Here is a 19,234-nt window from a genome sequence, read left to right on the forward strand (position 1 = left end):
GGTATCGGTGAAATAGCTCAACTGACAACATACAGGTGTCTGGTTGTTAAGGACAATGTCATCGAGCAATAAAGACAAACTGGCAAAACAACCCTCAATAATTGCGAATTCCGTGACCGGGAATCGAACCCGGGCCGCGGCAGTGAGAGTGCCCAATCCTAGCCACTAGACCATCAAGGATGACAAACACCGTCTTCTGGACACGGCTAACAAAGCACAGTATATGAAAAAGCAGGTCGCTGAGGCAGAAAAAAACTTAATGGACTTGTCTCTGTTTTTTGGGTATCGGTGAAATAGCTCAACTGACAACATAAAGGTTTCTGGTTGGTAAGGACAATGTCAGCGAGCAATAAAGACAAACTTGCAAAACAACCCTCAATAGTTCCAAATTCCCTGACCGGGAATCAAACCCAGGCTGCGGCAGTGAGAGTGCCGAATCCTAGCCACTAGACCATCAAGGATGACAAACACTGTCTTCTGGACACGGCTAACATAGCACAGTATATGAACAAGCAACCAGGTAGCTCAGGCAGAAAAACTTAATGGACTTGGCTCGATCTTTTTGGCCTTGGCTCGATCTTTTTGGCATCGGTGAAATAGATCAACTGACAACATACAGGTTTCTGGTTGTTCAGGACAATGTCAGCAAGCATGAAAGACACACTGGCGAAACACCATTCAATATTTCAAAATTCCCTGACCGGGAATAGAACCCAGGCCGCAGCAGTGAAATTGCTGAATCCTAGCCACTAGACCATCAAGGATGACAAACACTGTCTTCTGGACACGGCTAACATAGCACAGTATATGAAAAAGCAGGGAGCAGAGGCAGAAAAAACTTCATGGCCTTGTCAAGAACTTTTTGACATTGGTGAAATAGATCAAATGACAACATACAGGTTTCTGGTTGTTCAGGACAATGTCAGCAAGCATAAAAGACACACCATTCAATATTTCAAAATTCCCTGTCCGGGTATCGAACCCGGGCCGCAGCAGTGAAAGTGCTGAATCCTAGCCACTAGACCACCAGGGATGATAAAAACTGGATTCTGGACACGGCTAACATAGCACAGTATATGAAAAAGCAAGTATTTGAGGCAGAAAAAAACTTAATGGACCTGTCTCTGTTTTTTGGGTATCGGTGAAATCGCTCAACTGACAACGTACAGGTTTTTGGTTGTTAAGGACAATGTCAGCGAACAATAAAGACAAACTGGCAAAACAACCCTCAATAATTCCGAATTCTCTGACCGGGAATCGAACCCCGGGCGCTGCAGTGAGAGTGCCGAATCCTTGCCACTAGACCATCAAGGATGACAAACAATGTCTTCTGGACACGGCTAACATAGCACAGTATATGAAAAAGCAGGGAGCTGAGGCAGAAAAAACTTCATGGCCTTGTCTAGAACTTTTTGACATTGGTGAAATAGATCAACTGACAACATACACGTTTCTGGTTGTTAAGGACATTGTCAGCGAGCAATAAAGACAAACTGGCAAAACAACCCTCCAAACTTCGTAATTCCCTGACCTGAAACTAAACCTAGGCCGCAGCAGTGAAAGTGCCGAATCCTAGCCACTAGACCAACAGTGATGACAAATGCTGTCTTCTGGACACGGCTAACATAGCACAGTATATGAAAAAGCAGGGAGCTGAGGCAGAAAAAACTTCATGGCCTTGTCAAGAACTTTTTGACATTGGTGAAATAGATCAACTGACAACATACAGGTTTCTGGTTGTTCAGGACAATGTCAGCAAGCATAAAAGACACACTGGCGAAACACCATTCAATAATTCAAAATTCCCTGACCGGGAATCGAACCCAGGCCGCAGCAGTGAAAGTGCTGAATCCTAGCCACTAGACCACCAGGGATGCTAAAAACTCAATTCTGGACACGGTTAACATAGCACATTATATGAAAAAGCAGGTATTGGAGGCAGAAAAAACTTAATGGACTTGTCTGTTTTTTGGGTATCGGTGAAATAGCTCAACTGACAACATACAGGTGTCTGGTTGTTAAGGACAATGTCATCGAGCAATAAAGACAAACTGGCAAAACAACCCTCAATAATTCCAAATTCCCTGACCGGGAATCGAACCCGGGCCGCGGCAGTGAGAGTGCAGAATCCTAGCCACTAGACATCAAGGATGACAAACACCGCCTTCTGGACACGGCTAACAAAGCACAGTATATGAAAAAGCAGGTCGCTGAGGCAGAAAAAAACTTAATGGGCTTGTCTCTGTTTTTTGGGTATCGGTGAAATAGCTCAACTGACAACATAAAGGTTTCTGGTTGGTAAGGACAATGTCAGCGAGCAATAAAGACAAACTTGCAAAACAACCCTCAATAATTCCGAATTCCCTGACCGGGAATCGAACCCAGGCCGCGGCAGTGAGAGTGCCGAATCCTAGCCACTAGACCACCAAGGATGACAAACACTGTCTTCTGGACACGGCTAACATAGCACAGTTAATGAAAAAGCAGGTAGCTGAGGCAGAAAAACTTCATGGCCTTGTCTCGATCTTTTTGACATCGGTGAAATAGATCAATTGACAACATACAGGTTTCTGGTTGTTCAGGACAATGTCAGCAAGCATGAAAGACACACTGGCAAAACACCATTCAATATTTCAAAATTCCCTGACCGGGAATTGAACCCGGGACCCATCAGTGAAAGTGCTGAATCCTAGCCACTAGACCACCAGGTATGCCAAAAACCGGATTCTGGACACGGCTAACATAGCACAGTATATGAAAAAGCAGATAGCTGACGCAAAAAAACTTAATGGACTTGTCTCTGTTTTTTGGGTATTGGTGAAATCGCTCAACTGACAACATACAGGTTTCTGGTTGATAAGGACATTGTCAGCGAGCAATAAAGACAAACTGGCAAAACAACCCTCCAAACTTCTTAAATCCCTGACCTGGAACCAAACCAAGGCTGCAGCAGTGAAAGTTCAGAATCCTAGCCACTTGACCAACAGGGATGACAAACGCTGTCTTCTGGACACGGCTAAGATAGCACAGTATATGAACAAGCAACCAGGTAGCTCAGGCAGAAAAAGTTAATGGCCTTGGCTCGATCTTTTTGGCATCGGTGAAATAGATCAACTGACAACATACAGGTTTCTGGTTGTTCAGGACAATGTCAGCAAGCATGAAAGACACACTGGCGAAACACCATTCAATATTTCAAAATTCCCTGACCGGGAATCGAACCCCGGGCGCAGCAGTGAAAGTGCTGAATCCTAGCCACTAGACCATCAAGGATGACAAACACTGTCTTCTGGACACGGCTAACATAGCACAGTATATGAAAAAGCAGGGAGCTGAGGCAGAAAAAACTTCATGGCCTTGTCAAGAACTTTTTGACATTGGTGAAATAGATCAACTGACAACATACAGGTTTCTGGTTGTTTAGGACATTGTCAGCGAGCAATAAAGACAAACTGGCAAAACAACCCTCCAAACTTCTTAATTCCCTGACCTGGAACCAAACCCAGGCCGCGGCAGTGAAAGTGCAGAATCCTAGCAACTAGACCAACAGGGATGACAAAAGCTGTCTTCTGGACACGGCTAACATAGCACAGTATATGAAAAAGCAGGGAGCTGAGGCAGAAAAAACTTAATGGACTTGTCAAGAACTTTTTGACATTGGTGAAATAGATCAACTGACAACATACAGGTTTCTGGTTGTTAAGGACATTGTCAGCAAGCAATAAAGACAAACTGGCAAAATAACCCTCAAAACTTCTTAATTCCCTGACCTGGAACCAAACCCAGGCCGCAGCAGAGAAAGTGCCGAATCCTAGCCACGAGACCAACAGGGATGACAAACACTGTCTTCTGGACACGGCTAACATAGCACAGTATATGAAAAAGAAGATAGCTGAGGCAGAAAAAACGTAATGGACTTGTCTCTGTTTTTTGGGTATCGGTGAAATAGCTCAACTGACAACAAACAGGTTTCTGGTTGTTAAGGAAAATGTCAGCGAGCAATAAAGAAAACTGGCAAAACAACCCTCAATAATTCCAAATTCCCTGACCGGGAATCGAACCCGGGCCGCGGCAGTGAGAGTGCCAAATCCTAGCCACTAGACCACCAAGGATGACAAACACTGTCTTCAGGACACGGCTAACAAAGCACAGTATATGAACAAGCAACCAGGTTGCTCAGGCAGAAAAACTTCATGGTCTTGTCTCGATCTTTTTGGCTTCGGTGAAATAGATCAACTGACAACATACAGGTTTCTGGTTGTTCAGGACAATGTCAGCAAGCATGAAAGACACACTGGCGAAACACCATTCAATATTTCAAAATTCCCTGACCGGGAATCGAACCCAGGCCGCAGCAGTGAAAGTGCTGAATACTAGCCACTAGACCACCAGGGATGCCAAAAACCAGATTCTGGACACGGATAACATAGCACAGTATATGAAAAAGCAGATAGCTGAGGCAGAAAAAACTTCATGGCCTTGTCTAGAACTTTTTGACATTGGTGAAATAGATCAACTGACAACATACACGTTTCTGGTTGTTAAGGACATTGTCAGCGAGCAATAAAGACAAACTGGCAAAACAACCCTCCAAACTTCGTAATTCCCTGACCTGAAACTAAACCTAGGCCGCAGCAGTGAAGGTGCCGAATCCTAGCCACTAGACCAACAGGGATGACAAATGCTGTCTTCTGGACACGGCTAACATAGCACAGTATATGAAAAAGCAGGGAGCTGAGGCAGAAAAACTTCATGGCCTTGTCAAGAACTTTTTGACATTGGTGAAATAGATCAACTGACAACATACAGGTTTCTGGTTGTTCAGGACAATGTCAGCAAGCATAAAAGACACACTGGCGAAACACCATTCAATATTTCAAAATTCCCTGACCGGGAATCGAACCCGGGCCGCAGCAGTGAAAGTGCTGAATCCTAGCCACTAGACCACCAGGGATGCTAAAAACTCAATTCTGGACACGGTTAACATAGCACAGTATATGAAAAAGCAGGTATAGGAAGCAGAAAAAACTTAATGGACTTGTCTGTTTTTTGGGTATCGGTGAAATAGCTCAACTGACAACATACAGGTGTCTGGTTGTTAAGGACAATGTCATCGAGCAATAAAGACAAACTGGCAAAACAACCCTCAATATTTCCGAATTCCCTGACCGGGAATCGAACCCAGGCCGCGGCAGTGAGAATGCAGAATCCTAGCCACTAGACCATCAAGGATGACAAACACTGCCTTCTAGACACGGCTAACAAAGCAAAGTATATGAAAAAGCAGGTCGCTGAGGCAGAAAAAAACTTAATGGACTTGTCTCTGTTTTTTGGGTATCGGTGAAATAGCTCAACTGACAACATAAAGGTTTCTGGTTGGTAAGGACAATGTCAGCGAGCAATAAAGACAAACTTGCAAAACAACCCTCAATAATTCCAAATTCCCTGACCGGGAATCAAACCCGGGCCGCGGCAGTGAGAGTGCTGAATCCTAGCCACTAGACCATCAAGGATGACAAACACTGTCTTCTGGACACGGCTAACATAGCACAGTATATGAACAAGCAACCAGGTAGCTCAGGCAGAAAAACTTCATGGTCTCGTCTCGATCTTTTTGGCATTGGTGAAATAGATCAACTGACAACATACAGGTTTCTGGTTGTTCAGGACAATGTCAGAAAGCATGAAAGACAAACTGGCGAAACACCATTCAATATTTCAAACTTCCCTGACCGGGAATCAAACCCAGGCCGCAGCAGTGAAAGTGCTGAATCCTAGCCACTAGACCACCAGGGATGCTAAAAACTGGATTCTGGACACATCTAACATAGCACAGCATATGAAAAAGCAGGTATTGGAGGCAGAAAAAACTTAATGGACTTGTCTCTGTTTTTTGGGTATCGGTGAAATAGCTCAACTGACAACATACAGGTGTCTGGTTGTTAAGGACAATGTCAGCGAGCAATAAAGACAAACTGGCAAAAAAAACCTCAATAATTCCGAATTCCCTGACCGGGAATCGAACCCGGGCCGCGGCAGTGAGAGTGCCGAATCCTAGCCACTAGACCATCAAGGATGACAAACACTGTTTTCTGGACACGGCTAACAAAGCACAGTATATGAAAAAGCAGGTCGCTGAGGCAGAAAAAAACTTAATGGACTTGTCTCTGTTTTTTGGGTATCGGTGAAATAGCTCAACTGACAACATACAGGTGTCTGGTTGTTAAGGACAATGTCATCGAGCAATAAAGACAAACTGGCAAAACAACCCTCAATAATTCCGAATTCCCTGACCGGGAATCGAACCCGGACCGCGGCAGTGAGAGTGCCGAATCCTAGCCACTAGACCATCAAGGATGACAAACACTGTTTTCTGGACACGGCTAACAAAGCACAGTATATGAAAAAGCAGGTCGCTGAGGCAGAAAAAAACTTAATGGACTTGTCTCTGTTTTTTGGGTATCGGTGAAATAGCTCAACTGACAACATAAAGGTTTCTGGTTAGTAAGGACAATGTCAGCGAGCAATAAAGACAAACTAGCAAAACAACCCTCAATAATTCCGAATTCCCTGACCGGGAACCAAACCCGGGCCGCGGCAGGGAGAGTGCCCAATCCTAGCCACTAGACCATCAAGGATGACAAGCACTGTCTTCTGGACACGACTAACATAGCACAGTATATGAAAAAGCAGGGAGCTGAGGCAGAAAAAACTTCATGGCCTTGTCAAGAACTTTTTGACATTGGTGAAATAGATCAACTGACAACATACAGGTTTCTGGTTGTTCAGGACAATGTCAGCAAGCATAAAAGACACACTGGCGAAACACCATTCAATATTTCAAAATTCCCTGACCGGGAATCGAACCCGGGCCGCAGCAGTGAAAGTGCTGAATCCTAGCCACTAGACCACCAGGGATGCTAAAAACTGGATTCTGGACACGGTTAACAGAGCACAGTATATGAAAAAGCAGGTATTGGAGGCAGAAAAAACTTAATGGACTTGTCTGTTTTTTGGGTATCGGTGAAATAGCTCAACTGACAACATACAGGTGTCTGGTTGTTAAGGACAATGTCATCGAGCAATAAAGACAAACTGGCAAAATAACCCTCAATAATTCCGAATTCCCTGACCGGGAATCGAACCCAGGCCGCGGCAGTGAGAGTGCCGAATCCTAGCCACTAGACCATCAAGGATGACAAACACTGTCTTCTGGACACGGCTAACATAGCACAGTATATGAAAAAGCAGGGAGCTGAGGCAGAAAAAACTTCATGGCCTTGTCAAGAACTTTTTGACATTGGTGAAATAGATCAACTGACAACATACAGGTGTCTGGTTGTTAAGGACATTGTCAGCGAGCAATAAAGACAAACTGGCAAAACAACCCTCCAAACTTCTTAATTCCCTGACCTGGAACCAAACCCAGGCCGCAGCAGTGAAATTGCAGAATCCTAGCCACTAGACCAACAGTGATGCTAAAAAATGGATTCTGGACACTGCTAACATAGCACAGTATATGAAAAAGCAGGTATTTGAGGCAGAAAAAACTTCATGGCCTTGTCAAGAACTTTTTGACATTGGTGAAATAGATCAACTGACAACATACAGGTTTCTGGTTGTTCAGGACAATGTCAGCAAGCATAAAAGACACACTGGCGAAACACCATTCAATATTTCAAAATTCCTTGACCGGGAATCGAACCCGGGCCGCAGCAGTGAAAGTGCTGAATCCTAGCCACTAGACCACCAGGGATGCTAAAAACTCAATTCTGGACACGGTTAACATAGCACAGTATATGAAAAAGCAGGTATTGGAGGCAGAAAAAACTTAATGGACTTGTCTCTGTTTTTTGGGTATCGGTGAAATAGCTGGTTGTTAAGGACAATGTCAGCGAGCAATAAAGACAAACTGGCAAAAAAAAACTCAATAATTCCAAATTCCCTGACCGGGAATCGAACCCGGGCCGCGGCAGTGAGAGTGCCGAATCCTAGCCACTAGACCATCAAGGATGACAAACACTGTTTTCTGGACACGGCTAACAAAGCACAGTATATGAAAAAGCAGGTCGCTGAGGCAGAAAAAAACTTAATGGACTTGTCTCTGTTTTTTGGGTATCGGTGAAATAGCTCAACTGACAACATACAGGTGTCTGGTTGTTACGGACAATGTCATCGAGCAATAAAGACAAACTGGCAAAACAACCCTCAATAATTCCGAATTCCCTGACCGGGAATCGAACCCGGACCGCGGCAGTGAGAGTGCCGAATCCTAGCCACTAGACCATCAAGGATGACAAACACTGTTTTCTGGACACGGCTAACAAAGCACAGTATATGAAAAAGCAGGTCGCTGAGGCAGAAAAAAACTTAATGGACTTGTCTCTGTTTTTTGGGTATCGGTGAAATAGCTCAACTGACAACATAAAGGTTTCTGGTTAGTAAGGACAATGTCAGCGAGCAATAAAGACAAACTAGCAAAACAACCCTCAATAATTCCGAATTCCCTGACCGGGAACCAAACCCGGGCCGCGGCAGGGAGAGTGCGCAATCCTAGCCACTAGACCATCAAGGATGACAAGCACTGTCTTCTGGACACGACTAACATAGCACAGTATATGAAAAAGCAGGGAGCTGAGGCAGAAAAAACTTCATGGCCTTGTCAAGAACTTTTTGACATTGGTGAAATAGATCAACTGACAACATACAGGTTTCTGGTTGTTCAGGACAATGTCAGCAAGCATAAAAGACACACTGGCGAAACACCATTCAATATTTCAAAATTCCCTGACCGGGAATCGAACCCGGGCCGCAGCAGTGAAAGTGCTGAATCCTAGCCACTAGACCACCAGGGATGCTAAAAACTGGATTCTGGACACGGTTAACATAGCACAGTATATGAAAAAGCAGGTATTGGAGGCAGAAAAAACTTAATGGACTTGTCTCTGTTTTTTGGGTATCGGTGAAATCGCTCAACTGACAACATACAGGTGTCTGGTTGTTAAGGACAATGTCATCGAGCAATAAAGACAAACTGGCAAATAACCCTCAATAATTCCGAATTCCCTGACCGGGAATCTAACCCAGGCCGCGGCAGTGAGAGTGCCGAATCCTAGCCACTAGACCATCAAGGATGACAAACACTGTCTTCTGGACACGGCTAACATAGCACAGTATATGAAAAAGCAGGGAGCTGAGGCAGAAAAAACTTCATGGCCTTGTCAAGAACTTTTTGACATTGGTGAAATAGATCAACTGACAACATACAGGTGTCTGGTTGTTAAGGACATTGTCAGCGAGCAATAAAGACAAACTGGCAAAACAACCCTCCAAACTTCTTAATTCCCTGACCTGGAACCAAACCCAGGCCGCAGCAGTGAAATTGCAGAATCCTAGCCACTAGACCAACAGTGATGCTAAAAAATGGATTCTGGACACTGCTAACATAGCACAGTATATGAAAAAGCAGGTATTTGAGGCAGAAAAAACTTCATGGCCTTGTCAAGAACTTTTTGACATTGGTGAAATAGATCAACTGACAACATACAGGTTTCTGGTTGTTCAGGACAATGTCAGCAAGCATAAAAGACACACTGGCGAAACACCATTCAATATTTCAAAATTCCTTGACCGGGAATCGAACCCGGGCCGCAGCAGTGAAAGTGCTGAATCCTAGCCACTAGACCACCAGGGATGCTAAAAACTCAATTCTGGACACGGTTAACATAGCACAGTATATGAAAAAGCAGGTATTGGAGGCAGAAAAAACTTAATGGACTTGTCTCTGTTTTTTGGGTATCGGTGAAATAGCTCAACTGACAACATACAGGTGTCTGGTTGTTAAGGACAATGTCAGCGAGCAATAAAGACAAACTGGCAAAAAAAAACTCAATAATTCCAAATTCCCTGACCGGGAATCGAACCCGGACCACGGCAGTGAGAGTGCCGAATCCTAGCCACTAGACCATCAAGGATGACAAACACTGTTTTCTGGACACGGCTAACAAAGCACAGTATATGAAAAAGCAGGTCGCTGAGGCAGAAAAAAACTTAATGGACTTGTCTCTGTTTTTTGGGTATCGGTGAAATAGCTCAACTGACAACATACAGGTGTCTGGTTGTTAAGGACAATGTCATCGAGCAATAAAGACAAACTGGCAAAACAACCCTCAATAATTCCGAATTCCCTGACCGGGAATCGAACCCGGACCGCGGCAGTGAGAGTGCCGAATCCTAGCCACTAGACCATCAAGGATGACAAACACTGTTTTCTGGACACGGCTAACAAAGCACAGTATATGAACAAGCAACCAGGTTGCTCAGGCAGAAAAACTTCATGGTCTTGTCTCGATCTTTTTGGCTTCGGTGAAATAGATCAACTGACAACATACAGGTTTCTGGTTGTTCAGGACAATGTCAGCAAGCATGAAAGACACACTGGCGAAACACCATTCAATATTTCAAAATTCCCTGACCGGGAATCGAACCCAGGCCGCAGCAGTGAAAGTGCTGAATACTAGCCACTAGACCACCAGGGATGCCAAAAACCAGATTCTGGACACGGATAACATAGCACAGTATATGAAAAAGCAGATAGCTGAGGCAGAAAAAACTTCATGGCCTTGTCTAGAACTTTTTGACATTGGTGAAATAGATCAACTGACAACATACACGTTTCTGGTTGTTAAGGACATTGTCAGCGAGCAATAAAGACAAACTGGCAAAACAACCCTCCAAACTTCGTAATTCCCTGACCTGAAACTAAACCTAGGCCGCAGCAGTGAAAGTGCCGAATCCTAGCCACTAGACCAACAGGGATGACAAATGCTGTCTTCTGGACACGGCTAACATAGCACAGTATATGAAAAAGCAGGGAGCTGAGGCAGAAAAACTTCATGGCCTTGTCAAGAACTTTTTGACATTGGTGAAATAGATCAACTGACAACATACAGGTTTCTGGTTGTTCAGGACAATGTCAGCAAGCATAAAAGACACACTGGCGAAACACCATTCAATATTTCAAAATTCCCTGACCGGGAATCGAACCCGGGCCGCAGCAGTGAAAGTGCTGAATCCTAGCCACTAGACCACCAGGGATGCTAAAAACTCGATTCTGGACACGGTTAACATAGCACAGTATATGAAAAAGCAGGTATAGGAGGCAGAAAAAACTTAATGGACTTGTCTGTTTTTTGGGTATCGGTGAAATAGCTCAACTGACAACATACAGGTGTCTGGTTGTTAAGGACAATGTCATCGAGCAATAAAGACAAACTGGCAAAACAACCCTCAATATTTCCGAATTCCCTGACCGGGAATCGAACCCAGGCCGCGGCAGTGAGAATGCAGAATCCTAGCCACTAGACCATCAAGGATGACAAACACTGCCTTCTAGACACGGCTAACAAAGCACAGTATATGAAAAAGCAGGTCGCTGAGGCAGAAAAAAACTTAATGGACTTGTCTCTGTTTTTTGGGTATCGGTGAAATAGCTCAACTGACAACATAAAGGTTTCTGGTTGGTAAGGACAATGTCAGCGAGCAATAAAGACAAACTTGCAAAACAACCCTCAATAATTCCAAATTCCCTGACCGGGAATCAAACCCGGGCCGCGGCAGTGAGAGTGCTGAATCCTAGCCACTAGACCATCAAGGATGACAAACACTGTCTTCTGGACACGGCTAACATAGCACAGTATATGAACAAGCAACCAGGTAGCTCAGGCAGAAAAACTTCATGGTCTCGTCTCGATCTTTTTGGCATTGGTGAAATAGATCAACTGACAACATACAGGTTTCTGGTTGTTCAGGACAATGTCAGAAAGCATGAAAGACAAACTGGCGAAACACCATTCAATATTTCAAAATTCCCTGACCGGGAATCAAACCCAGGCCGCAGCAGTGAAAGTGCTGAATCCTAGCCACTAGACCACCAGGGATGCTAAAAACTGGATTCTGGACACATCTAACATAGCACAGCATATGAAAAAGCAGGTATTGGAGGCAGAAAAAACTTAATGGACTTGTCTCTGTTTTTTGGGTATCGGTGAAATAGCTCAACTGACAACATACAGGTGTCTGGTTGTTAAGGACAATGTCAGCGAGCAATAAAGACAAACTGGCAAAAAAAACCTCAATAATTCCGAATTCCCTGACCGGGAATCGAACCCGGGCCGCGGCAGTGAGAGTGCCGAATCCTAGCCACTAGACCATCAAGGATGACAAACACTGTTTTCTGGACACGGCTAACAAAGCACAGTATATGAAAAAGCAGGTCGCTGAGGCAGAAAAAAACTTAATGGACTTGTCTCTGTTTTTTGGGTATCGGTGAAATAGCTCAACTGACAACATACAGGTGTCTGGTTGTTAAGGACAATGTCATCGAGCAATAAAGACAAACTGGCAAAACAACCCTCAATAATTCCGAATTCCCTGACCGGGAATCGAACCCGGACCGCGGCAGTGAGAGTGCCGAATCCTAGCCACTAGACCATCAAGGATGACAAACACTGTTTTCTGGACACGGCTAACAAAGCACAGTATATGAAAAAGCAGGTCGCTGAGGCAGAAAAAAACTTAATGGACTTGTCTCTGTTTTTTGGGTATCGGTGAAATAGCTCAACTGACAACATAAAGGTTTCTGGTTAGTAAGGACAATGTCAGCGAGCAATAAAGACAAACTAGCAAAACAACCCTCAATAATTCCGAATTCCCTGACCGGGAACCAAACCCGGGCCGCGGCAGGGAGAGTGCCCAATCCTAGCCACTAGACCATCAAGGATGACAAGCACTGTCTTCTGGACACGACTAACATAGCACAGTATATGAAAAAGCAGGGAGCTGAGGCAGAAAAAACTTCATGGCCTTGTCAAGAACTTTTTGACATTGGTGAAATAGATCAACTGACAACATACAGGTTTCTGGTTGTTCAGGACAATGTCAGCAAGCATAAAAGACACACTGGCGAAACACCATTCAATATTTCAAAATTCCCTGACCGGGAATCGAACCCGGGCCGCAGCAGTGAAAGTGCTGAATCCTAGCCACTAGACCACCAGGGATGCTAAAAACTGGATTCTGGACACGGTTAACAGAGCACAGTATATGAAAAAGCAGGTATTGGAGGCAGAAAAAACTTAATGGACTTGTCTGTTTTTTGGGTATCGGTGAAATAGCTCAACTGACAACATACAGGTGTCTGGTTGTTAAGGACAATGTCATCGAGCAATAAAGACAAACTGGCAAAATAACCCTCAATAATTCCGAATTCCCTGACCGGGAATCGAACCCAGGCCGCGGCAGTGAGAGTGCCGAATCCTAGCCACTAGACCATCAAGGATGACAAACACTGTCTTCTGGACACGGCTAACATAGCACAGTATATGAAAAAGCAGGGAGCTGAGGCAGAAAAAACTTCATGGCCTTGTCAAGAACTTTTTGACATTGGTGAAATAGATCAACTGACAACATACAGGTGTCTGGTTGTTAAGGACATTGTCAGCGAGCAATAAAGACAAACTGGCAAAACAACCCTCCAAACTTCTTAATTCCCTGACCTGGAACCAAACCCAGGCCGCAGCAGTGAAATTGCAGAATCCTAGCCACTAGACCAACAGTGATGCTAAAAAATGGATTCTGGACACTGCTAACATAGCACAGTATATGAAAAAGCAGGTATTTGAGGCAGAAAAAACTTCATGGCCTTGTCAAGAACTTTTTGACATTGGTGAAATAGATCAACTGACAACATACAGGTTTCTGGTTGTTCAGGACAATGTCAGCAAGCATAAAAGACACACTGGCGAAACACCATTCAATATTTCAAAATTCCTTGACCGGGAATCGAACCCGGGCCGCAGCAGTGAAAGTGCTGAATCCTAGCCACTAGACCACCAGGGATGCTAAAAACTCAATTCTGGACACGGTTAACATAGCACAGTATATGAAAAAGCAGGTATTGGAGGCAGAAAAAACTTAATGGACTTGTCTCTGTTTTTTGGGTATCGGTGAAATAGCTGGTTGTTAAGGACAATGTCAGCGAGCAATAAAGACAAACTGGCAAAAAAAAACTCAATAATTCCAAATTCCCTGACCGGGAATCGAACCCGGGCCGCGGCAGTGAGAGTGCCGAATCCTAGCCACTAGACCATCAAGGATGACAAACACTGTTTTCTGGACACGGCTAACAAAGCACAGTATATGAAAAAGCAGGTCGCTGAGGCAGAAAAAAACTTAATGGACTTGTCTCTGTTTTTTGGGTATCGGTGAAATAGCTCAACTGACAACATACAGGTGTCTGGTTGTTACGGACAATGTCATCGAGCAATAAAGACAAACTGGCAAAACAACCCTCAATAATTCCGAATTCCCTGACCGGGAATCGAACCCGGACCGCGGCAGTGAGAGTGCCGAATCCTAGCCACTAGACCATCAAGGATGACAAACACTGTTTTCTGGACACGGCTAACAAAGCACAGTATATGAAAAAGCAGGTCGCTGAGGCAGAAAAAAACTTAATGGACTTGTCTCTGTTTTTTGGGTATCGGTGAAATAGCTCAACTGACAACATAAAGGTTTCTGGTTAGTAAGGACAATGTCAGCGAGCAATAAAGACAAACTAGCAAAACAACCCTCAATAATTCCGAATTCCCTGACCGGGAACCAAACCCGGGCCGCGGCAGGGAGAGTGCCCAATCCTAGCCACTAGACCATCAAGGATGACAAGCACTGTCTTCTGGACACGACTAACATAGCACAGTATATGAAAAAGCAGGGAGCTGAGGCAGAAAAAACTTCATGGCCTTGTCAAGAACTTTTTGACATTGGTGAAATAGATCAACTGACAACATACAGGTTTCTGGTTGTTCAGGACAATGTCAGCAAGCATAAAAGACACACTGGCGAAACACCATTCAATATTTCAAAATTCCCTGACCGGGAATCGAACCCGGGCCGCAGCAGTGAAAGTGCTGAATCCTAGCCACTAGACCACCAGGGATGCTAAAAACTGGATTCTGGACACGGTTAACAGAGCACAGTATATGAAAAAGCAGGTATTGGAGGCAGAAAAAACTTAATGGACTTGTCTGTTTTTTGGGTATCGGTGAAATAGCTCAACTGACAACATACAGGTGTCTGGTTGTTAAGGACAATGTCATCGAGCAATAAAGACAAACTGGCAAATAACCCTCAATAATTCCGAATTCCCTGACCGGGAATCTAACCCAGGCCGCGGCAGTGAGAGTGCCGAATCCTAGCCACTAGACCATCAAGGATGACAAACACTGTCTTCTGGACACGGCTAACATAGCACAGTATATGAAAAAGCAGGGAGCTGAGGCAGAAAAAACTTCATGGCCTTGTCAAGAACTTTTTGACATTGGTGAAATAGATCAACTGACAACATACAGGTGTCTGGTTGTTAAGGACATTGTCAGCGAGCAATAAAGACAAACTGGCAAAACAACCCTCCAAACTTCTTAATTCCCTGACCTGGAACCAAACCCAGGCCGCAGCAGTGAAATTGCAGAATCCTAGCCACTAGACCAACAGTGATGCTAAAAAATGGATTCTGGACACTGCTAACATAGCACAGTATATGAAAAAGCAGGTATTTGAGGCAGAAAAAACTTCATGGCCTTGTCAAGAACTTTTTGACATTGGTGAAATAGATCAACAGACAACATACAGGTTTCTGGTTGTTCAGGACAATGTCAGCAAGCATAAAAGACACACTGGCGAAACACCATTCAATATTTCAAAATTCCTTGACCGGGAATCGAACCCGGGCCGCAGCAGTGAAAGTGCTGAATCCTAGCCACTAGACCACCAGGGATGCTAAAAACTCAATTCTGGACACGGTTAACATAGCACAGTATATGAAAAAGCAGGTATTGGAGGCAGAAAAAACTTAATGGACTTGTCTCTGTTTTTTGGGTATCGGTGAAATAGCTCAACTGACAACATACAGGTGTCTGGTTGTTAAGGACAATGTCAGCGAGCAATAAAGACAAACTGGCAAAAAAAAACTCAATAATTCCAAATTCCCTGACCGGGAATCGAACCCGGGCCACGGCAGTGAGAGTGCCGAATCCTAGCCACTAGACCATCAAGGATGACAAACACTGTTTTCTGGACACGGCTAACAAAGCACAGTATATGAAAAAGCAGGTCGCTGAGGCAGAAAAAAACTTAATGGACTTGTCTCTGTTTTTTGGGTATCGGTGAAATAGCTCAACTGACAACATACAGGTGTCTGGTTGTTAAGGACAATGTCATCGAGCAATAAAGACAAACTGGCAAAACAACCCTCAATAATTCCGAATTCCCTGACCGGGAATCGAACCCGGACCGCGGCAGTGAGAGTGCCGAATCCTAGCCACTAGACCATCAAGGATGACAAACACTGTTTTCTGGACACGGCTAACAAAGCACAGTATATGAAAAAGCAGGTCGCTGAGGCAGAAAAAAACTTAATGGACTTGTCTCTGTTTTTTGGGTATCGGTGAAATAGCTCAACTGACAACATAAAGGTTTCTGGTTAGTAAGGACAATGTCAGCGAGCAATAAAGACAAACTAGCAAAACAACCCTCAATAATTCAAAATTCCCTGACCGGGAACCAAACCCGGGCCGCGGCAGGGAGAGTGCCGAATCCTAGCCACTAGACCATCAAGGATTACAAACACTGTCTTCTGGACACGACTAACATAGCACAGTATATGAAAAAGCAGGGAGCTGAGGCAGAAAAAACTTCATGGCCTTGTCAAGAACTTTTTGACATTGGTGAAATAGATCAACTGACAACATACAGGTTTCTGGTTGTTCAGGACAATGTCAGCAAGCATAAAAGACACACTGGCGAAACACCATTCAATATTTCAAAATTCCCTAACCGGGAATCGAACCCGGGCCGCAGCAGTGAAAGTGCTGAATCCTAGCCACTAGACCACCAGGGATGCTAAAAACTGGATTCTGGACACGGTTAACATAGCACAGTATATGAAAAAGCAGGTATTGGAGGCAGAAAAAACTTAATGGACTTGTCTGTTTTTTGGGTATCGGTGAAATAGCTCAACTGACAACATACAGGTGTCTGGTTGTTAAGGACAATGTCATCGAGCAATAAAGACAAACTGGCAAAATAACCCTCAATAATTTCCGAAATCCCTGACCGGGAATCGAACCCAGGCCGCGGCAGTGAGAGTGCCAAATCCTAGCCACTAGACCATCAAGGATGACAAACACTGTCTTCTGGACACGGCTAACATAGCACAGTATATGAAAAAGCAGGGAGCTGAGGCAGAAAAAACTTCATGGCCTTGTCAAGAACTTTTTGACATTGGTGAAATAGATCAACTGACAACATACAGGTGTCTGGTTGTTAAGGACATTGTCAGCGAGCAATAAAGACAAACTGGCAAAACAACCCTCCAAACTTCTTAATTCCCTGACCTGGAACCAAACCCAGGCCGCAGCAGTGAAATTGCAGAATCCTAGCCACTAGACCAACAGTGATGCTAAAAAATGGATTCTGGACACTGCTAACATAGCACAGTATATGAAAAAGCAGGTATTTGAGGCAGAAAAAACTTAATGGACTTGTCTCTGTTTTTTGGGTATCGGTGAAATAGCTCAACTGACAACATACAGGTTTCTGGTTGTTAAGGACAATGTCAGCGAGCAATAAAGACAAACTGGCAAAACAACCCTCAATAATTCCGAATTCCCTGACCGGGAATTGAACCCAGGCCGCAGCAGTGAGAGTGGCGAATCCTAGCCACTAGACCACCAAGGATGGCAAACACTGTCTTCTGGACACGGCTAACATAGCACAGTATATGAAAAAGCAGGTAGCACAGGCAGAAAAACTTCATGGCCTTGTCTCGATCTTTTTGACATCGGTGAAATAGATCAACTGACAACATACAGGTTTCTGGTTGTTCAGGACAATGTCAGCAAGCATGAAAGACAAACTGGCGAAACACCTTTCAATATTTCAAACTTCCCTGACCAGGAATCGAACCCAGGCCGCAGCAGTGAAAGTGCTGAATCCTAGCCACTAGACCACCATGGATGCTAAAAACTGGGTTCTGGACACGGCTAACATAGCACAGTATATGAAAAAGCAGGTAGCTGAGGCAGAAAAAACTTCATGGCCTTGTCTAGAACTTTTTGACATTGGTGAAATAGATCAACTGACCGAATCCTAGCCACTAGACCACCAAGGATTACAAACACTGTCTTCTGGACACGGCTAACATAGCACAGTATATGAACAAGCAACCAGGTAGCTCAGGCAGAAAAACTAAATGGCCTTGTCTCGATCTTTTTGGCATCGGTGAAATAGATCAACTGACAACATACAGGTTTCTGGTTGTTCAGGACAATGTCAGCAAGCATGAAAGACACACTGGCGAAACACCATTCAATATTTCAAAATTCCCTGACCGGGAATTGAACCCGGGACCCAGCAGTGAAAGTGCTGAATCCTAGCCTCTAGACCACCAGGTATGCCAAAAACCAGATTCTGGACACGGCTAACATAGCACAGTATATGAAAAAGCAGATAGCTGACGCAAAAAAACTTAATGTTTTTTTGGGTATTGGTGAAATCGCTCAACTGACAACGTACAGGTTTTTGGTTGTAAAGGACAATGTCAGCGAGCAATAAAGACAAACTGGCAAATAAACCCTCAATAATTCCGAATTCCCTGACCGGGAATCGAACCCGGGCCGCGGCAGTGAGAGTGCCCAATCCTAGCCACTAGACCATCAAGGATGACAAACACTGTCTTCTGGACACGGCTAACATAGCACAGTATATGAAAAAGCAGGGAGCTGAGATAGAAAAAACTTCATGGCCTTGTCAAGAACTTTTTGACATTGGTGAAATAGATCAACTGACAACATACAGGTTTCTGGTTGTTAAGGACATTGTCAGCGAGCAATAAAGACAAACTGGCAAAACAACCCTCCAAACTTCTTAATTCCCTGACCTGGAACCAAACCCAGGCCGCGGCAGTGAAAGTGCAGAATCCTAGCCACTAGACCAACAGGGATGCTAAAAACTGGATTCTGGACACGGCTAACATAGCACAGTATATGAAAAAGCAGGTATTTGAGGCAGAAAAAACTTAATGGACTTGTCTCTGTTTTTTGGGTATCGGTGAAATAGCTCAACTGACAACATACAGGTTTCTGGTTGTTAAGGACAATGTCAGCGAGCAATAAAG

General features: G+C 44.2%; 1 protein-coding gene and 37 non-coding genes across 38 annotated transcripts in view; all 38 read right to left on the reverse strand.

Annotated features, from left to right (window-relative positions):
* The window catches only part of alp3 (alkaline phosphatase 3), a 153,232-nt gene that overhangs the window by 17,555 nt on the left and 116,443 nt on the right, over nt 1-19,234 (reverse strand). The window lies entirely within an intron of this gene.
* Nucleotides 962-1,033, reverse strand: trnae-uuc (transfer RNA glutamic acid (anticodon UUC)). Its single transcript has one exon. It is a non-coding gene; the product is annotated as a tRNA-Glu (tRNA).
* trnae-uuc (transfer RNA glutamic acid (anticodon UUC)) lies at nt 1,803-1,874 on the reverse strand. The gene has a single exon. It is a non-coding gene; the product is annotated as a tRNA-Glu (tRNA).
* trnae-cuc (transfer RNA glutamic acid (anticodon CUC)) lies at nt 2,361-2,432 on the reverse strand. The gene has a single exon. It is a non-coding gene; the product is annotated as a tRNA-Glu (tRNA).
* trnae-uuc (transfer RNA glutamic acid (anticodon UUC)) lies at nt 3,202-3,273 on the reverse strand. Its single transcript has one exon. It is a non-coding gene; the product is annotated as a tRNA-Glu (tRNA).
* trnae-cuc (transfer RNA glutamic acid (anticodon CUC)) lies at nt 4,041-4,112 on the reverse strand. The gene has a single exon. It is a non-coding gene; the product is annotated as a tRNA-Glu (tRNA).
* trnae-uuc (transfer RNA glutamic acid (anticodon UUC)) lies at nt 4,324-4,395 on the reverse strand. The gene has a single exon. It is a non-coding gene; the product is annotated as a tRNA-Glu (tRNA).
* trnae-uuc (transfer RNA glutamic acid (anticodon UUC)) lies at nt 4,883-4,954 on the reverse strand. Its single transcript has one exon. It is a non-coding gene; the product is annotated as a tRNA-Glu (tRNA).
* Nucleotides 5,725-5,796, reverse strand: trnae-uuc (transfer RNA glutamic acid (anticodon UUC)). The gene has a single exon. It is a non-coding gene; the product is annotated as a tRNA-Glu (tRNA).
* Nucleotides 6,005-6,076, reverse strand: trnae-cuc (transfer RNA glutamic acid (anticodon CUC)). The gene has a single exon. It is a non-coding gene; the product is annotated as a tRNA-Glu (tRNA).
* trnae-cuc (transfer RNA glutamic acid (anticodon CUC)) lies at nt 6,286-6,357 on the reverse strand. The gene has a single exon. It is a non-coding gene; the product is annotated as a tRNA-Glu (tRNA).
* Nucleotides 6,847-6,918, reverse strand: trnae-uuc (transfer RNA glutamic acid (anticodon UUC)). The gene has a single exon. It is a non-coding gene; the product is annotated as a tRNA-Glu (tRNA).
* Nucleotides 7,125-7,196, reverse strand: trnae-cuc (transfer RNA glutamic acid (anticodon CUC)). The gene has a single exon. It is a non-coding gene; the product is annotated as a tRNA-Glu (tRNA).
* trnae-uuc (transfer RNA glutamic acid (anticodon UUC)) lies at nt 7,685-7,756 on the reverse strand. Its single transcript has one exon. It is a non-coding gene; the product is annotated as a tRNA-Glu (tRNA).
* trnae-cuc (transfer RNA glutamic acid (anticodon CUC)) lies at nt 7,942-8,013 on the reverse strand. Its single transcript has one exon. It is a non-coding gene; the product is annotated as a tRNA-Glu (tRNA).
* trnae-cuc (transfer RNA glutamic acid (anticodon CUC)) lies at nt 8,223-8,294 on the reverse strand. The gene has a single exon. It is a non-coding gene; the product is annotated as a tRNA-Glu (tRNA).
* trnae-uuc (transfer RNA glutamic acid (anticodon UUC)) lies at nt 8,784-8,855 on the reverse strand. Its single transcript has one exon. It is a non-coding gene; the product is annotated as a tRNA-Glu (tRNA).
* Nucleotides 9,063-9,134, reverse strand: trnae-cuc (transfer RNA glutamic acid (anticodon CUC)). The gene has a single exon. It is a non-coding gene; the product is annotated as a tRNA-Glu (tRNA).
* trnae-uuc (transfer RNA glutamic acid (anticodon UUC)) lies at nt 9,623-9,694 on the reverse strand. Its single transcript has one exon. It is a non-coding gene; the product is annotated as a tRNA-Glu (tRNA).
* Nucleotides 9,903-9,974, reverse strand: trnae-cuc (transfer RNA glutamic acid (anticodon CUC)). The gene has a single exon. It is a non-coding gene; the product is annotated as a tRNA-Glu (tRNA).
* trnae-cuc (transfer RNA glutamic acid (anticodon CUC)) lies at nt 10,184-10,255 on the reverse strand. Its single transcript has one exon. It is a non-coding gene; the product is annotated as a tRNA-Glu (tRNA).
* On the reverse strand, nt 10,467-10,538 carry trnae-uuc (transfer RNA glutamic acid (anticodon UUC)). Its single transcript has one exon. It is a non-coding gene; the product is annotated as a tRNA-Glu (tRNA).
* trnae-uuc (transfer RNA glutamic acid (anticodon UUC)) lies at nt 11,026-11,097 on the reverse strand. Its single transcript has one exon. It is a non-coding gene; the product is annotated as a tRNA-Glu (tRNA).
* Nucleotides 11,868-11,939, reverse strand: trnae-uuc (transfer RNA glutamic acid (anticodon UUC)). Its single transcript has one exon. It is a non-coding gene; the product is annotated as a tRNA-Glu (tRNA).
* trnae-cuc (transfer RNA glutamic acid (anticodon CUC)) lies at nt 12,148-12,219 on the reverse strand. The gene has a single exon. It is a non-coding gene; the product is annotated as a tRNA-Glu (tRNA).
* On the reverse strand, nt 12,429-12,500 carry trnae-cuc (transfer RNA glutamic acid (anticodon CUC)). Its single transcript has one exon. It is a non-coding gene; the product is annotated as a tRNA-Glu (tRNA).
* Nucleotides 12,990-13,061, reverse strand: trnae-uuc (transfer RNA glutamic acid (anticodon UUC)). Its single transcript has one exon. It is a non-coding gene; the product is annotated as a tRNA-Glu (tRNA).
* Nucleotides 13,268-13,339, reverse strand: trnae-cuc (transfer RNA glutamic acid (anticodon CUC)). Its single transcript has one exon. It is a non-coding gene; the product is annotated as a tRNA-Glu (tRNA).
* On the reverse strand, nt 13,828-13,899 carry trnae-uuc (transfer RNA glutamic acid (anticodon UUC)). Its single transcript has one exon. It is a non-coding gene; the product is annotated as a tRNA-Glu (tRNA).
* On the reverse strand, nt 14,085-14,156 carry trnae-cuc (transfer RNA glutamic acid (anticodon CUC)). Its single transcript has one exon. It is a non-coding gene; the product is annotated as a tRNA-Glu (tRNA).
* Nucleotides 14,366-14,437, reverse strand: trnae-cuc (transfer RNA glutamic acid (anticodon CUC)). Its single transcript has one exon. It is a non-coding gene; the product is annotated as a tRNA-Glu (tRNA).
* On the reverse strand, nt 14,927-14,998 carry trnae-uuc (transfer RNA glutamic acid (anticodon UUC)). Its single transcript has one exon. It is a non-coding gene; the product is annotated as a tRNA-Glu (tRNA).
* trnae-cuc (transfer RNA glutamic acid (anticodon CUC)) lies at nt 15,204-15,275 on the reverse strand. The gene has a single exon. It is a non-coding gene; the product is annotated as a tRNA-Glu (tRNA).
* On the reverse strand, nt 15,764-15,835 carry trnae-uuc (transfer RNA glutamic acid (anticodon UUC)). Its single transcript has one exon. It is a non-coding gene; the product is annotated as a tRNA-Glu (tRNA).
* trnae-cuc (transfer RNA glutamic acid (anticodon CUC)) lies at nt 16,044-16,115 on the reverse strand. Its single transcript has one exon. It is a non-coding gene; the product is annotated as a tRNA-Glu (tRNA).
* Nucleotides 16,325-16,396, reverse strand: trnae-cuc (transfer RNA glutamic acid (anticodon CUC)). Its single transcript has one exon. It is a non-coding gene; the product is annotated as a tRNA-Glu (tRNA).
* trnae-uuc (transfer RNA glutamic acid (anticodon UUC)) lies at nt 16,886-16,957 on the reverse strand. The gene has a single exon. It is a non-coding gene; the product is annotated as a tRNA-Glu (tRNA).
* On the reverse strand, nt 17,165-17,236 carry trnae-cuc (transfer RNA glutamic acid (anticodon CUC)). Its single transcript has one exon. It is a non-coding gene; the product is annotated as a tRNA-Glu (tRNA).

The sequence above is a fragment of the Leptonotus elevatus genome, chromosome 7 (genome assembly GCF_054856555.1).
Source record: "Leptonotus elevatus isolate MCC_2025b chromosome 7, RoL_Lele_1.0, whole genome shotgun sequence".
NCBI classification, from domain to species: domain Eukaryota; kingdom Metazoa; phylum Chordata; class Actinopteri; order Syngnathiformes; family Syngnathidae; genus Leptonotus; species Leptonotus elevatus.